The sequence below is a fragment of the Saimiri boliviensis genome, chromosome 1 (assembly GCF_048565385.1).
Source record: "Saimiri boliviensis isolate mSaiBol1 chromosome 1, mSaiBol1.pri, whole genome shotgun sequence".
NCBI lineage: Eukaryota > Metazoa > Chordata > Mammalia > Primates > Cebidae > Saimiri > Saimiri boliviensis.
Window position 1 is genome coordinate 119,731,700 of NC_133449.1, and position 19,130 is coordinate 119,750,829.

General features: G+C 36.6%; 1 protein-coding gene across 2 annotated transcripts in view; it reads left to right on the plus strand.

Annotated features, from left to right (window-relative positions):
- Positions 1–19,130, plus strand: part of TOX3 (TOX high mobility group box family member 3) — a 106,321-nt gene that overhangs the window by 27,622 nt on the left and 59,569 nt on the right. The window lies entirely within an intron of this gene.

Here is a 19,130-nt window from a genome sequence, read left to right on the forward strand (position 1 = left end):
CTATGAGGTATTCTTTATCTCTGTTCCATGTGGTGCTGCATTTTATCAAGGTAAGGTAGACATTTAAGAAATATGTTGCTGGCAATTCTTGTAAATATTAGAATTCTGTATGAGAATATTGATATTAAAGCTGTATTAGGATGGATATCATTAACAGCAATATAGAGAAGATGTTTTATTAAATACTAATTTCATATGTTATTTAACAAGTAGCCGGCTTTGAACACATTAATCTCTCTTTTTAATTCAAGGTTGATGGTCTGGGTCTTACATATTGTATCCCTGAATAGGCCATTCAATAACTATGCAAAATATCTATTTCTCCCATGGGTATTTGTGCTTTGATATATTCTGATCCTTATTAAATTTAAACAGGATCAAATTTATACAGCTCTGGCAGAGATTTATTAAAATACACTGAATGGACAGCTTGTGGGAGTGCAGTGTACTGTAATAACATATGCCTTTTACCAGAGAATAGTAATTATTGAGAATCAAATAAATCTGTAGGAGGTTAAGTATATATGGAAAAGATATCAATTGCAGTTCTTCAAAACTAGCCTGAAATATTATTTGAAGATGTGTTACTGTGCAAAATAATGAATCTCATCTTTTTAGACTCTAAATATTTAGCAATATTTGAAAATGCAGGGTTTTTTTTGGATGTTTTAAATCTCAAAAGGGGAGGGGTGGCTCAACATTATCAGAAGTGTTACATGTATTTAGTATACTCCATCTGTAGAGGCACCTGTTTTTACTTTGTCCTACTTCTTATTAAATAAAATTGAAAGCACATATATTATCCTGTTGGTAAAAAATACTTTGCTTTGGGAAGCAAAAATCTGGGTCTCTTTTGGTCAGAGATTTGGGAGAGAGATCAGAGATGGACTAAATAGAAATGTTTTTGATACTTTTAAAATGGTTTATATTTTAAAAGTGTTATTTTGTTCTGAATTTAGTGTTTTCCTCCATACTTTGAGAGTGAGCTTGGTGTGTTTAATCTGATCAGATTGCAGTAGTTGCAATATATTAGTTCTCTTGGTGGGGTATCACTGCAGAGGGCAGTTAGGATTTCTAATACTGAACGTGTAGGTAAGATGCGTGTAGTCTACCTATTCTTTCAGAGCTCTCATGGCTCTGATATTTTATCCTTCATAAATTATTTAATTATGTTACAATCATCATTATTAGCACTTTTCTCTCCTCCTATTTATAGGCACCCTTGAGAGTGGGCTGGGGCACCACCAAGAAGAAAACTATCCACATAACAAGAGAATATTCTGCCCCAGTAAACCATCTTGGCTTGCTAATACCACCTTCTCCTTCCAGTATTTGAACCTTTCTTTGCCCAATCCTTTTTAGTATGGCATCAGAGGCACAGGTGGGGTAGGGCACCCTTCTTTCCTGGTCAAATCTGTATGAATGTCAAGTGAAGGCTCTGGGAACCAAGGGAATATTTGAGTGGTGGTATCTAGAGGAAGTGAATTAGGATGCTCCCTGAAATTCCCCCAATTCTTTTTTTTTTGTTTGTTTTGTTTTTGAGACGGAGTCTTGTTACCCAGGCTGGAGTGCAATGGTGCGATCTCGGCTCACTGCAACCTCCGCCTCCTGGGTTCAGGCAATTCTCTTGCCTCAGCCTCCTGAGTAGCTGGGATTACAGGCGTGCGCCACCATGCCCAGCTAATTTTTTGTATTTTTAGTAGAGACAGGGTTTCACCATGTTGACCAGGATGGTCTCGATCTCTTGACCTCGTGATCCACCTGCCTCGGCCTCCCAAAGTGCTGGGATTACAGGCATGAGCCACCGTGCCCCCCTCACCCAATTCTTAAATTCCATTGAACATTGGTAAATGATAGTTATGGCAGAGGGTAGCGAATGTGTTTCTGCCATGTATAATGGTGGCTAACCTAATTTTTTTACTCATTAATCCTTAACATATTGTGTATGTGGATAGATTTTACAGGAGAATCACTGTTTATGCATACTTTATAGTGTTTTCTTGGGTCGCGGTTAATATTTGAGTGTTCATGTTGTTCTAGGTAAGTCTCTAAAGGAATTATTTTTAAGTGTCATGGTATATCAGAGGTTTAGAATTTTGGTTGGGGGTGAGTCAGATATGTTACATACAATAAAATCTGCCAATTTTAAGTATGCTATTTGATCAGTTTCGACAAATATGTACACTTGCGAACAGCCACCACATGATAAATATAGAACATTTCTATCACCACAAGTTTCCTTGTACCCCTTTGCAGGATGTACCCTCATCTGTTTACCTGATATGTATGATATACATATTTGTTTATATCAACTAAGTTAAACCAATAAGTATATACATGTTTTGACATATCATATTGGTAAGCCTTTATGGTTATCATATATCTGATTTTTAAAAAATCTTTCATTACATTTTGGTCACATGAAATCATTATCAGTAAAATGAAGAATTGTCAGAAATTTGGAGTTTGGGCGATAAATGTATATTTTTGTAAAAAAGGTTTTTAAATGCCTCCAAGTATTTGCTACTTAGAAAGTAAGTGTACTAGGCTTTATTGCCAAATTTTCTCCTTCATTGCTGCTCATGAATGAGACAAATTTTTCTAAATGCATATAACTGATGAATCCAGTTCCCTTTCTCTTGCAATTAAAAGTTTTCATTTATGTGTCTATTGAAATATTGGGAAAACCTTGTAATTTTTCTTTTATAGGGCTAGTTAGATCTATAGAGCAATATAGGCCTAGTTTCTGAAATTTGAAAATGAATAAAAATATTAAATGAGATGATTTTTAAAATCTAAATGCCTTAATGTTAATCTTTGACTGATTTTCTTAGATGTTAATATTCATTACCATTTAGATAACTGCATGAAATTTAAAAGTTATTTTACAATACCAACACTTTAGTATTGGACTAGATGAACTCAAGTATTCCTTCAGTTTTGTAATGTGTGATTGATTCTTTGAGAATTTTAAAAAAACAAGTGTATATATGTGTATTTGATTTATATGCCTGGTAGATACAGATTCAGGTACATACACACACACAAGCACAGATTTCAAATGGAAAAGAAAAGAGAAAAAAGTAATTGTGCTGTTTATATTCTCCAGTTAGTGTTTCAGAAGATTGATTGTAAAGGTAAATTAAAATAATATAGTTTGCTATAGGTATCATTAAAACGAAAAAGGAAATTAAAAAAAGAAGAAATTTAGCTTATGCCATTCTTCTGTTGTACCTGCTTCTAATTTAGAGTAACATGATCACTAGCTTCATAAATGCAAAGCTCTTAAATCGTTTGCAGTAACAAGAGCATGTTCTAGTGTTGTCAGAACTTTTGTTTGCACCTGGTGTTACGCTCGATCACTGAATAATTGAGTGATAATGACTGTTATTTTTAAACTGAAGCATAACGTCAGGGGAGGATGGTAAACACAAACCGCCCAGCTCCCCAAAGCTGGTAGGGAAAATATTTCTAAGTGTCAAAGCATGATAGAATTGTTGAAAGTAGATGCAGCCAGCTATGTAAACTCAGAAGATAAGACATAGAATGATTTGTTCTGCAGCTCAAAAAATCATACTTTTTAATTCCATAAAGATGTAAAATTCAAACAAGGAAAAACTAGTAGAATTTGAACACCACGAGCTAGGGTTAGGAAACCATCCTCCGTGGCCAAACAGTTATTCAGGACCAAGGACAAGGCTATCGGCATGCTTCTCCTCACTTAATTTTTTTATTTTTTAACATTCATAGCTGTACTTTAAAGTTATTCATTTGCTTCATTTATTCACTCAGAAAGTAAATTACCTATTGAGTATCAAATAGGTAATGTGACAAAACAAGACAGACGTGAGCTCTGTTTTCATGGAACTTACATTCTCCTGGGCCATTTTTTATTTAGCTGTTATCTGCTGTTTTCTTCTGGGGCTCTGCTCTTCCTTCAAGATAATTCCCATCTCCCATATAAATGCCTCTTCTTAGATTCTTGACCTACTGGTCTTCTTCCAATACACTCATCCTCCAAAAGCCTTCACAAGCCTTCTGTCTATTTTCGGCTCTATTGAACTTGCCAAAACTGTTCTTATTTCAGCTTTTACAGCCTTACAGAGAAAACAATACCTATTTTTCTCATTTTTTAAATGGCTTCTCCAATGATGAAGTTTGTCATAGAAATGGTTTTAGTGGTTAGGTATCAGTTGGGCCCAAAACTCATCATGTGAAGTTAAATTTGTAAGCATTGGCTTCTGATTCATGGTTGACAGGATATTCAGAATACAAGGGACGAAGTACAATATTGAATCAAAAAAGTGTTTATTTAGGCTCCAAGAATTTGGAATTCGTTAAATTTGTGTATTTGGATAGCAGTCTGATAAAGTGGAGCAACATGGATTTGGAGCCTAGTAAACCAAGATTTGACTCCATTATTTAGCTTCATGTCTTTGTTTACATTGTTGTGATTCCCTCAGAAATGAGGAGATAGTAATATATACCTCAAGTTCATTGCCAGGTCTAATGCGTATAAAATGTCTAGAAAAATATATGTAAATCTCTTGCTCTCCCTTTTCTGCAGTGGTCAATGACTTTTAATGAAAGAAACTTAGAATACTTTTTTCTGTAAAAATATTTAGAGTTTAACTTTTTCAAGCCAAGGTTTCTGGGAAATAGAGACATACTTTCAAATTATCCTAGACATCTTGATCATTCCATTATGGTTGAGAAACTTTTATATAAATGGTTTATTATTACTTAAACTTTTCATTGAAGAATAACATATATAAAATGCACAAATCATAAGTCTACAGTTTTAAATTCACAATCACTAGGTATTTTTTAAGGAGTCAAGTAAGCAGTGGACATACCTTATTTTAAAAGTTTGACATTTTAGATTTTTTGGTTTTAGATTGGCCTTTGTATCTCAATTCTAAGTCACTGCTTTTATTCAGTAGAGCTTTAACTTTAGATCTCAGGTGGGAACAACACAGAAAAATCAGGTCACTTTTACCTTGTAAAGGAAACTAACATTTATTCAGCCCTTATAGGATTTAGGTTCTCTGATAGGAACTTTGCATATATTATCCCACACTAACTATAGGAGACTCTGTTTTCCCATTTCCAACTCATCTAGAGTTCTATAATTTTAATTCATATCTTTACCCTTGTAACAATTCCAGTTGCATGAATATTTGGGAAGTAGAGGCCTAGTCTTAGGGATTTCTGTACATTGAATATGCAACAAGGAAATGATTATTATCTTTGTGATGAATATACCCTACATCTCCAGTTATAACCCAAAATGTTTCTAGAACACAGAAGTAACATTGTATTACCTGTTGCTTGGAAGATGATGTCATTAATTGTGATAGCTCTCAGAGGGCATGAGAAGCGTTGAACCTGTTGCCTTTTCTACAGCCTATGCCCTTAACATTGTTCTTTGAGTAAGGTTGTGATTTAGTCAGCTTTTGTTTTGGTTCCTGGACTTCTTTTTTCTTAAGCTCCCAAAAGAGTCAGTTGCTGTTTGTTTGCATTATAGCTCTTCTTTCCTTGTGTTCCACTGCAATGGTATGCAACGTGACATTATGTACTTACTTGTATTTTGGCATTGGAAAAAGAAATCTGATCAGCATTTGGGTGAAGAATGGTATTATTTATTCTTTCGCTTATGTTGCTCACACCGTGTTCTCTAGCTCTTTCCTTCCCCTGCAAGCTCACATCTTAACACTTCTTGGCATTCACTTTGTTTAAGCCTTCTTTTCTTTTCTTCTTCTTCTTTTTTTAAATAACATGCCAGCCAACATTCCTAACTCAAAGCTTTTCCGTTGACTCTTTCTTCTGCAAGGAATTCTTTCCCCAGCTCTTCGTAAGGCTAGCTCCTTGTCATATGTGTCTCAGCTCAAAAATGTCACCTCTTCTGAGAAACTTTTCCTGTTTTCCCTTTCAAAAGTAGGCTACCCACCAAGTCATTACAAGTGACATAGTCTTATTTTACTTCATCTAATAGTTTTATTTATTACCATCCACCTTTGCCTGTCCCTAGTCACCAAGGGCATAGACTTTAGCCTCTTTTGTCACTAGCTGCATCTTAAGCCCATAGAATGTGCCTGGCATGGGATCATGAATATGTTGCATGAATGGATGTATTGAGCAGTAACTATGCTCTGGGTAAATGGAAAACAGAGGTTCATATTGATTGGATTGTCTCTGGGTCAAGTTCTGGGTAATAGAGCATTTTGGGTTGGAATCATTTTGAACACTCAACCTGTCAGTTTCCTAATTTTTTTCTTTAGAAACCTCCTGTTCAACTATTTTTGGGGTGAATTTTCATGCCTTTAATTCAAGTAAAACAGAATCCGTTTGAGCCAATCTTTATGTGCCTTTTTCAGAATGTGTCCTGATATTGAGATAGGATCATAAAAAGTATCTCACTATCTACATGGGCAAACTGTCTTAAAGTTGAACCTGCAAATTCAGTGGAACAAACAAAAACCACAGGGACTGTTCCTCAGACTTACCCTGGGAGGCAGATTTGACAGGTTGATCATTTTTTAAATTGGGTAATAGGTAACGTGGTGCTTGAACGTGGAATATCTGATTCCAAGTTCTCTTCCCCTCTGTGTTCTGCTAGTTCCCTCGGGAGTTCTGAATGTGTCCATTCAGGCATTTCCTGTACTGCTTTAACTATTCTTTGAAATTATAAAGGCAAACGTGACTTTACATTAAATATTTTTTCTCCCTGCACTAAACTTTCAAATCATTAGAATACAGGCTAATGGTTCTCAAACTTCTTGAGGCCTTCTGACTTACTCTTCAAACTATTGCTGGCATCGTTCATGTTTTATTAGTATATTCTTACTTTTCTGGAACTATTTGGGTTACAATTCCTTGTATACATTCTTTCCTACAAACACACATAAGGAAAAATGCAGATTTTTACCTCATAAAGAAGCACATGTTCGTAGGAGAAACAGAATATCCTAATCTGTAAATACTTTAACACCTATTACAATATATTTTAGGGCATCTGCTTATATTCACTTTTCTGTGTTATTATGATACAAATATGTTCTCTGTAGGCCTTACCGTTTCTATTTGAGTGTCCTGGACTCACAGCTTTTATGGGATGCACTTGTTCTAATTAATTATAATTCATATTCTCATGCCGATGCTCAGATGGTCACAGCATGACCTGCAGGACTCCCTTTAAATGTCCTCTTTGGTCCTCTTAGGCATTCCTGAAAGCACTGTTGTTTTCTGAGAACTACAAGTTCCAGTGGATCTTGATTTTCTTGTGACCCAATACCTGAAGTCAGCTGTTCTCTGAAGAGCTCCGATTCCTTTTCATAGAGCATAGTGGCATCCAAAATTTAGGTGCTCGGCATGATATCAAGCTGTTTCATTCAAATGTTTCTGGAAGGTAGAAATGACTCCCTAGTTAGGCCATTTTGGGGAAAGAACTGGAAAAGACATATTTTCCATTTTCTTTTCTTCCTTTTTTTTTTTTTTTTTTTTTTTTGAGACAGGGTCTCTGTTTCTCAGGCTGGAGTGGAGTGGTGTCATCTCGGCTCACTGCAACCTCCACTTCCAGGGTTTAAGCGATTCTCCTGCCTCAGCTTTCCAAGTAGCTGGGATTACAGGTGTGCACCACTATGCCCAGATAATTTTTGTATTTTTAGTAGATACAGGGTTTCACCATGTTGGCTATGCTGGCCTCAAGATTTTGACATCAAGTGATCCACCTGCCTTGACCTCCCAAAGTGCTGGGATTATAGGCGTGAACCACCGTGCCCAGCCAAGACAATTTTTCTTTAAGGTCATGAGTTTAAACAGGTATTTCCAATTTAAATCCAGCATTTCTAAATCCATTTTTATTTTGTTTTAATGTAAATTTTTAGTATCTATTTCTGCTCAACATACTCACTCTAGATTCATGAGGCTGTGGTGTCAAATACTACTTTGATTCCTTTCTCGAATCTTTATGTCTTGTCTGTTACTTTATTGTAATCACTTTATTGACAAACAAATATTTTGAGATTATTCATGCCTATTTTAAGAGAAAGGGAAAAAAACAAAGTACCTTGCCTTTTGTCTTGTAAGTAGAGGCTTTTTTTTTTTTTTTTTTTTTTTTTAACAGCAAGGCTTATATCATTGTTCTTTCCCTTGGAAATGCAACAGATATTTTTTGAGGTTAAGAGGCGGAGACAGATTTCCAGGGATTGAAGGGAGGGAGCTGATTTTATACTTAGAAACTCCCTCCTCATCATTACCGGCAGCAAATATCTCTGGTTTCTGGGAGGGGCAGGACTGAGGGCCCCTTTAGACTCATCTCTTGAATAACGTGACTTACCATTATTGTACCAGCCTGAGAACTATTGCTCTGGATCTTAGACTTTGAACCTGATAATTTAAATCTAAAGGTTAATAACATTAGTAGAACTGCTAATATCAGTCATTATGTTTAATAAGTTGGTATGCTTCATGCCTGTTTTAACTAATACCTAGCAGTGAATGTGTATGTATTTAAACATTATGTGTGTTTGTGTGTGCACATGTACACACATACGCATACACATTAGGCCACATTGCATCATCTGGAGGAATTGTGAGTGGGCGTGTGTGATTGGCAAGTGTGAAATTGAATTTAATATGAGATTCTCTGTCTTAGGTAAAATATTTGAACGAACGTTGATAGAGAAAAGCTGTCTAGCTTTGGAAAAAAATGGCTTATGTGTTTTGGGAGCAAGAGGTCTGAATGTTAAAATTTCATTTAAATGGCAAAACACTTTTAGAACTATGCTGAAGAATTTGGTTTTAGTGGGAAAACTTTAATTTGCCTATAACATGAAGTACAAGTTATTAATTGCACTAAAGATAACATGCTAATTAAAAGGTTCATGCATAATTGTCAGAGGTTAGCAGTGCACACTGACAGACTTGGAATAGAAACTAATTATATTATGTTCTCTAAAAGGAATATTTTTACCCATGAATGTAAGATACCTTATTATAGCACTGTTTTTTCTTAGCTTGGAAAAGAATCTTTTAGATGTTCTTTGTAATGAAGCTGCAATGATAAGCGTTCAAACCAATGATGTAGCTGTGTATAAATAGCTTTGTTTGCAACATGAACTTCCAGTGTAGTTATAATTCCAAATAAGTATTTATTTATATTTGCAACTTAGAAAAAAGATACTCAAAGTAGAACCTTCCTAAAATTTATTTTCCTGGAGTAATAAATAATAAATGAGTAATAAAGCAACCAGGATTTCTGGAAATAGTCTAATGTTTTTTTTTGAGATACTTTATGAATAACAATCATCTTTTGATTGGCAGTATGCTAGAGATTTTGGGCTAGTACAATCTTTTATCGTATTTTATACCTCTGAATTGTTTTATATCTGTAACACATACATATATAGCTGTACATCTGAATTATTTAAATTATGAGTATGTTTAAATTATAGTAATAAAATGATCACCTATTTGTCTAACATCCAACTTAATTGAAAGTTATCAATAATTTTGAGGTTTTCTGTGTGCCATTCTCAGTTGCAGTTCCCTCTGCCCCCAGAGATAGTCACTTTCCTGAATTTTACATTTATTGTTCCCTTGTTTTTTCTTTATATAAAATTTTACCATACATCTCTCTATCCTTGAATGGTATTACTTAGTTTTACACATTCCTGGTTTCTTTCTAAGTGGAACGATGCTACACATTTTCTTTTCTGACTTGTTTTTCCCTGCTTCAATATTATTTTTCTAATATTCATCTAAGTGGATGCATGTGTCTGTCTTTCTGTTGGTTTACCACTGCATGGTATTCCATGGTCTGAGTATACTACGTCTGGACATTTGATTTGTTACCAGTGCTTTGCTATCATGGGTGGTATTCCTGCAAACAGCCTTGTGTATGTACTCTGCTGCACATGTGTTAGAATTAGTCTCATGTCTTTACCTAGGAGTGGAACTCATGGGTTTTAGGATATGCTCTTGACTTGGTAATGTCATATTGCTTTTCAGAGTGGTTGTATGAATTTAATACTCACACCAGAATGTATCTGCATTATGCATTTCCTCCAGATCAGCCTTCATATAATGTCTCCAGATATTTGTATGATTAATTGACTTTCCAATTAAACAAAGGAAACATTTTCTTATACAATGGAAATTTACAGGAGTCCTGCTATGATAGCATATTTCTTTGCTTACAGTGCTTAGTCAAAACTGCTCGATATTTTTGATCAAATATTAAACATGTTCAGTAACCTCAAGCTCATTTATAATATTGTTATAGTTATGCAAACATAGAAGCTTAATTGTAATATAGTTCAACCATCTGATTTACCTTCACTCCTTCCTGGGAATTCTGTTCCTAACATGATTTGAAGCCATTATTTACTTTCATATCATATAATCTAGAAATTCTAAGAGAGAAATAAAAGTAGTATTAGGCTTAGTAAAATGTAATTAAGATCATGGACACACTGTAAAAATTATCTGACGTATTTCATTTCTCAGTATCTGACTTCTGGAATACCTGGTATCTTGGATTATTCATGGCATTCCTTTGCTTTATTAATATGAAAATAATTGAGATATATCATTTTTTTAAGAAAAATTTTTTTGAAGCAATATTGCTTGTTTGTGACTTATTTTGCTTACTAAGCCATGTGCATACAATTATGTTGAAATAAAGATTTCAGTTGCCTCTTTTAAGGTTTGCCTTCTTAAACATAATCACAGAAGCACTCCTGATGACAAAGAAGGCAGAGAACTTACACTCTTTGAAGTCACTTAGCCTGCAGCAATTCTTTAAAGCCTCAGTTTTATTTTTTAATGCAAAGATTTTGTGTGTGTGTGTGTGTGGAGATGGGGGTCTCACTCTCACTATGTTTCTCAGGCTGGTCTTGGACTTCTGGCGTCAAGTGATTCTTCTGCCTTGGCTTACTAAAGTAGTGGGATTACAGGCATGAACCACCATGCCCCGACATTAATGATTTTGATAACTTCTTTTACATAGGATCTCCTTGTTTGCTGTGATACAAAACAGCCCCCTTCTTTTTTTTGGTGTGTGTGTGTGTGTGTGTGTGTGTGTGTGTGTGTGTGTGTGTGTCATGGCTCCCTTCCTACCCACTTTGAATCAATTGATAATCTGAGACACAATCCAGTTCATTCTGTAACTCTGGAAACTTTTAGGATACAGGTGTTGAGTGTATGTGAGAAGTGAAGTGCCACACATTTTAACACTACATGTGAACTCTATGGGTCTCTTCACTTTGAGAGTCCATGACCATTTTGCTGTCAGCTGTGGACTGTTTGAGCAGAATTCAGATCTCTATGGCCAATTCTAATCAGCGTTTCCAGCTACTTAAATCCATTAACCTCCAAGATAACCATTCTGAGAATTTGACACAAACAATACTACATTATAAATGCTAACACTTCTTAGATGCAGTGAATGTTGGACATTTTAAGGAGAGCCAGAGTTCTAAGGAGGAGAATGTTAATACGTGATTCAATCATGTTTTTAAATCTTCGATGTGCTTATAGGTGGAATCTCATTGTTGGAGGCCTCTCGAATAATTCCCCATTCTAGCATGAGTGTCCTCTTACCTGCACCTTGTCTGCAGCCTCCGAAGAGTCTGGATCAGTTTATGAACCTGACCAATAAGTTTGTGGTGATGAACGATTTATGGTAGGGTCTGGCTTCTGTGACTCTGTGGGTTCTATCCCTGTCTAGAAACTCCTCTTCTTTAAAATAAGGGCCAAGAATCCAGGAGGCCCTTGGGTTGTGCATGCCAGTTCTTTCATAGAGCCTCCAATCTGTCTCCAATCCAATCTGATACATTGCTTGGTGGGTTGGGTTGAGATGAAGATGTTGGTTAACTCCATGTTGATTTCTCACCCGTGAGAGATGCTTTACCTTCTTGTTCCATCCTCTTTCTTCACCTTGGGCTTGCTGCCATCAGTTGGGGAAAAATGCTCCTTTTTATCTGTCTTTTGGTAGCTAGACCTTTGGATATGTGTGTAAAGGAGCGTGAGCATTTTGCTGTGTTTCAGACATCAGCCTAGTGAGGCTTAAAACTGGGAGGTGAGCTTTGTGCATTGGTTTTAGTGTGAGAAGACTTTTAATTGCAGTGGTCCCAAAATTATTGGTTGTGTATAAAATAGCCTTAGCATTTAAAACGAAGGCTATGGTCCTACAATGATTGCAGTTTTGACCAGGAGTGTCTGTTCAGGGTTAATTTAATAAAATTCATCATTGAATTTTCAGTTAGGTTTAGATAAAAATTGAGACTTTCCTAGAGAATCTTTCTTTTTTTTGAGACAGGGTCTTGCTCTGTCACCCAGGCTGGACTGCAGTGCTGTGATCATGGCTCATTGCAGTCACACTCTCCTGGGCTCAATCAATCCTCCCACCTCAGCCTCCTGGGTAGCAGGAACTACCGGCATGTGTCACCATGCCCAGCTAATTTTTGTATTTTTTGTAGAGACAGGGTCTCCCTGTGTTGTCCAAGCTGGTCTTGGACTGCTGGGCTCAAGTGATCTGACTGCCTCAACCTCCCAAAGTGCTGGGATTACAGGCATGAGCCACTGTACCCCACCTCCAAGAGATTGCTAATTCTTATTGTGATATAAAATTATTAATTAGTTGAATGTGATTTTGACTATTTTGTAGTTTTTGGAACTTGGAGCTTATCTGTGAGGCCATTCTCTGGAAGCCAAAGCAGTTAGTGATTTTTGTGACAAAACCCAGTCATGAGCTTCATGAAAACCTAATCTAGTGATATTGTCTAGCATTATCTGTAATTATTCCTATGCTTCCAAATTGTCAATCAGTTTGTTTAATGCTTAGTTTGGTGACTCTGGCATTCGGAATTTATTATAGCTAAAGAAACAAGCAAACAAGTAATCCCTCTGAGAAATGGATTAACCAGATGATTATTTTTGTTGGAATGAGAGGTTAACAAAATTAGAGTTATTGGTGGCACAAATTAATCACTGTGTGATTTGATTTGATTGCTTTCATTCTCAACTGCATTGATGACTAACAAGAGAATAGTGAAATGAGAAGGTTCAGGGAATCCTAGCCAGGCCTTTTCTTTCCCACTCAGTTCTCTCAGGATCTTCCTATCTTGTTTTTCTAAAAGTCCCTCTTCTTGGCTGGCGTGGTGGCTCAAGCCTGTACTCCCAGCACTTTGTGGGGCTGAGGCAGGTAGATCATTTCAGGCCAGGAATTCAAGACCAGCCTGGCCAAAATGGTGAAATCCCATCTCTACTAAAAATACAGAATTTAGCCAGGTGTGGTGGCATGGACCTATAATCCCAGCTACTCAGGTGGCTGAGGCAGGAGAATTGCTTAAACCCTGGAGATGGAGGTTGCAGCGAGCTGAGATCATGCCACTGCACTCCAGCCTGGGTGACAGAGTGAGACTCCATCTAAAAAAAATAATAATAAAATAAAAAGACCCTCTTCCTTTAAATACATCTCTGGGGACTGCCATTTCATTGGACTTCTTTCATCTCCACTCTTCGGTTCCCAAGATCAAGTCCCTTTCCTTGACTTTCTGTCGCATTGATCCTGTACTTGTCTGTCCCGTGGGTCCCTAAGAGCCTCCTTTACCACTTCTGTGAAACAAACCCCATTTCTTCCATCCTGTAAGTCTCAACTCTGCTTTGAGATGAGAGCTGAGGGTAGGCATGGCTGTGGTCTCTAACTAATGTGTATATGTAGGATGTTGTATGCACGTAGACATTTCTCTTCATTTTAGAACGTGAACTTCTTATAGGAAAATACTTGGCTTTTTCATCCTCTCCCAACACAAAAATTGTTGCACAACTAGGAATGGTTGGCATATGCTACCCTCATGTTCAATTTTGCTAAAAGAAACGACCTAATCCCTGGATTGGTATGACCTATTATTTATTAAATATCTCATCTCATGCTGTAGTGAATATGAAAGTGATGATACTTTTGGAGAACAAATACCAGAATATGACAATTAGATTTTACAAACAATGATAAAGCAGACTTTGGAATGATGTATTTATTTAAACTATCTGACATGATGTATGTAGATTATATGATACATTTATTCTTGGAAGCATTATTTTATAATACTGAAACTGATCAATTTACAACGTGTATGTTGTTTCCATAAATACATTCTTTGGTTCAAATAATGTCTTAACTAAAAAATCTTTTTATTGCTTATATTTGGAAGCTGGAGAAGAACAAATTCTATAGAATTTTCCCTAGAAAATATGTCAATACAGTTTAAATATTAATTATTAGTTCTAATTGCCTTTTCTTTTTGTAAAGCATTAAAAAATTCAGGTTGTACTTTAATTTGGAAATGAAGGTAAAATTTTGCCATCACACTCTCTCCTTTCATTTGCTCATTCATTCATTTTGAGCACATCCTTATGCTGGTGTTGTGCTGGGTGTTTTTATAGCATCATTAATGATAAGCTAGAAGAAAGTTGATATTAAATGCTATGATGGGGTAGGTGTAGGGTTATCCATAACTGTGCTAAGTGCTGTATGCATATTCACTTGTGTGATCCCTGCAGTGAGTGACCTTGTGAGGTGAGGACTGTCATTATCTTAATTTTACAAATGAGGAAACTGACACCTAGAAATGGTAGGTCACTTTCCCAAAGTCACACAGCAGTCTTGGAACCCAGTCCTGCTTGACTTCACAGCCCAAGGCTTGCTCTTCATTCTGTATTTTAATATTTCCCAAGTTACTTTAATGAAAAACGTAATTTTCATAATGGAAAGACCCTAACAAATCTTCTTTTAAAAAAGATAGATACAAATAATAATTTAAAACAAGGGTTAGCAAATCAGGGGCCAGTTGCCTGTTTTTATTAATAAAGTTTTATTGGAACACAGTCACACTCATTTGTTTATGTATTGTCTGTCTTCTGTGGTTGCTTTCCTGCTTTTTGTATAGTTGCAACAGAGGCTATATAGTTTGTATAGTTTCAGTGTGACTATGGATGACTCATAGAGCCTGAAATGTTGACTATCTGATCCTTTAAGAAAAAAAAAAATTGGACCCCTGATTTAAAGTAACTTGCATTGCCATTGTTAGAATTATTCCAGCAAACCAATGTTATAGTTAATGCAAGAAACAATGTTATTTGACAGCGTTTTAAAATTTCCAGAAACTGCATTACCTGGGTTCATTGTTCTTTAGAATATCATGAAATTCTTATGTTAGTGTCAAAAAAATTTGTAATACTAAGAAATGCTTCTTCTGTTGTTTTAGTTTTGTCAAAAATTATATTTCAGAGAACTTTCTGGAATTCTTCATTTTGATGACAAAGTAATTTATTTGGTTGAACTTCAATACTAATATTTTCTTTAAGATCTTACTGCTTTTTATTAAATGTGGCAACCTGGATCAGTGGTAATTTCCCTTTTTTCTATTGAATTAGTTTCTCAATCTGTGCTTTTGTGTTGAGAATAGATTTTTAGATTTGACTGAAAATTATTTCCTTTTCTTGAAGATCCGTTCTTGTAGGTTTGACTTGCATAATATTTATCGCTGCTTGTCTTGCTGGAAACTGGCTTTCTGGCTAACATATGAGGACAGACATTTTAGAAATGGAAACTAAACTTGAAGCATGGAAGAGTGTGGCTTTTTCCATCCATGTTAGATTTTCCTCCTATTTTTTACTTTGAAATCTTGTTCCTGAATGGCCATAGCTTTTATTTTTGTGTTCCTAGTGCTGCCCATAGCCTGGCAAATAGCAGGCACTCAGGAAGTGCTTAGCTATTTGTCTTGCTGTAGGTTTGGAAGGAACTTTTAGGAAAGAATGGAGTTGCAGTGTGTCAGAAAACGGCGTGTTGCTAAGCCACCTGGGAAAATGCAGCCACGGTCTCCCTTGTTGGCATGACTCCAGTTTTACGTGGGTGGGTATTTAAAGTACAGGCAACTGTGTTACCCTTTTTCCCTCTCCTGGTGCTTCCTTCCTGCAGGTAATTGGAGATGGTGAGAAGGGTCCATCTTGGCTCAACCCAGGAGGGAAGGCAGAAGGAACTTTATTTGTTGACATGGTTGTCTCTCTTACAGATCATTTTCAATAGGGAGGCTTCTTAAAAGAAATCCCTTTACATTAGTAGTTTAGGGCAATACTTTCACTAGTATAATCCATATAGCTCAGGGAGTGAGCATTAAGGTTGGAGAAGAAAATAATAGTAGTTTTCCCTCTCCCCCACCTTTTCTTTTCTTTTGGAGATGGAGTCTTGCTCTGTTGTCCAGGCTGGAGTGCAGTGTCGTGATCTCGACTCACTGTAACCTCTGCCTCATGGGTTCAAGTGATTCCCCTGCCTCAGCCTCCCAAGCAGCTGGGATTACAGGCACCCGCTACCAGGACCCACTAATTTTTGTATTTTTAGTAGAGACAGGGTTTTACCATGTTGGCCAGGCTGGTCTGAAACTCCTGGCCTCAGGTGATCCACCCGCCTCAGCCTCCCAAAGTACTGGGATTATAGGCGTGAGCTACCATACCCGGCCCTCTCTATATTTTTATTCATCATTTTTAATTATAATTTTTGGTATGTTCTGAAATACACATAATATATGAGGATGGTGGTAACTATGAATATAGTTTATAAATAAATAAATCTGCATATGTTGGAAGTGGGTGCCCATGTTATTAAAGAGACAGTACATAGCCCAGAGTGTAGTCTTGGAGGCCTGTTTGTCTGCATCACCATACTGGCTTGGCCAAGGTCCTCAGTTTGCTTCTCTGTAGAATGGGTACAGTGATTGTACCTGTCTCATAGGCTGTTGTGAGGAATTCATGAGTTAACATATGGAAAGTGCTTTGAACTATACCTGGCACATGGCAAGTGCTATGTAAGTGTTAACGGTTATGATTTATATGAAAATCATTAGTAGAGGTGTGTAGTAAAAAATAATTGGAGACTACTTATTTAGCACTTAAGACTTCAGACTCAAAACAGTTGTTAGTTTGAGTCCAGACTTTCTTGTATGTAACTGCAGACAAGTTAGCTATAAATGGGCATGGTAATAATAATAAAAGCATATTTTACTGACTCAGCTACATATTTTTTTCACATTGTAACATGTCTGTAGTTAGAGTATATCTTACAATCAATGATGTCTTAGATTTTATGAAATATGATAGTTTATACTTCCTAAGGTTGTTGTGAAGAAGAAAATAAGACAATGAATGGGAAGTGGTTAGCATAATGCCTAGAATATAGATGGTGTTTAATAAATATTAACTGTTATTATTATTAAGATATATTTGGATAGGCATTATTCTAAGAGGGCAGTGAGAACCCAAAAAGCAGTGACAATAGTTGGAAGGTTTTGATCAACCTTGGATATCTAGTAGGATTCTATATTTCTACCTGTACAGCTCTTGGAAGTACTCCTGTGGTACCCAGCTTGGGAAATATGGCCATGTTTTAATATTCTCCAAAAGCCCTGTGAAACACTGCCATGTGATATTATTGCTTCATATGATCACATGCCAATTAGCTGATATCTATGCTCCTCAATAAACCGGGTATTTTTTTTATTAGAAGTCTGTGCCAGGAGTTAAGGTCTAGGCTGAGATGATGTGCATGGGATGTACCTGTTTTATTTACATACTCTTTGGTTTTTGCTCCAGTGATAGTACTGCCTTCACCAATAACCTAAATGTTTAAACACGAGAAGGAAACATAAAGCTGTAGAGTAACATTTGATGCGCTGTGATTTCCTTTGCAGACTAAACATTAATAAGTTTTTAAGAATCTCTTAAATATAGCAGAATCTCTTCTATTTGGAGGAGAAAACCACGATAAGCATTTTCATTTCCAGTATCAGCGCGCTCTCTCTGCAGAGATGGAAAACTTCTGGCCAACACAAACAAATCTCTTGTTACATTGGATCAGACGCAGAAATTCGTAGTTGTCACTTTGTAGCCAGTGACCCTTGTGTTCAGGCCAAAGACTGATGCTTGTCATGGTTTTCTGCTTATCTCATGTTGTACACTCTCAGAACCTGATGGAGAAGTGACTTGGAAAGGCTTTTATAAAGAGCTTTGCATCCTTTCCTTGTACCTAGATGGCTGGAAAGTTGTTGAGCAGCTTCTCTGTTCACCCTCTGCCTGTCTAGGCAGATATGTGTTTGAAGCCATAGGGAAAATGTATTTTCAGCTCAGTAGAACTATGACGTTCAGGTGAGAGTATGCTGGGGTGGGTCTTAGATCTTTCCAGACCGCTGTGGAGGAGATTGGTTTAGAAATAATCACAACTAGGTTGAGCATCCTTGTTATTTAGGGTGAGGGCCAGGTCCGAAAAAAATCTTTTGGCCAAAATCCTCAGGCAATTCTGTTACTTGTGGATTTTTAGAATCAATCTGGTTCTAAAATCTGATTCCCAAAGTGATAGATTCTTCACACTTTCCCTAGCATTATCTCATTTACGGCTTTTTGGTCTTGTATTTATTTTCTGAATCAGAAAACTTTGCATTAACACTGTACTCAAACATATCTTTAGTTAACGTTTTGAGTATCTGGAACGCTTGCCATGAAGAAAAACAAAGGAATACCTCTCAAATAATTTGCAAGGACTGGGTTTTGCATGTCGTTTCAAAGTAAATGCTGCCTGGCTTCATTTGAGCAGCTGTCTGAATTGCTAAGGCTCTGGTGTGGAGCACCTAATTCCCTTCTGTTGCTTACTGGCTTTCTAATGTTTCCCCTGTGATCATAGTTATAAAACCTAATTTCCAGGGGGTCTTGTGAATCATATTAGTAACTTTGTGTTATAATAGCAATTTTATATTGCATTGGTATTCATTTTCACTATTACGGAATAATCAAATCAGCACCTCTCTTATTATGCTGTTGAAATAGAAAATAATGGGACTGTAATGTAAAACTGCTAATGTGATGAAACTCGCTCATTGTGTTAGGGTAAGAATGTCCTCCTTTCTTGTTCCAGCTCACTTGAAGCTGTGATTGAGGAAGGAAATGGAAAGCATTTCTACATCTGTGATAAGGCCTCGCGTACATCCTTCATTTGAATACGTAATTGTCTTTTGATGGCGCGGGGTGTGCTTGTTCGCACACTTGGAGGCCTTCCCTGCCACCGTGATGATGCTCGGGGA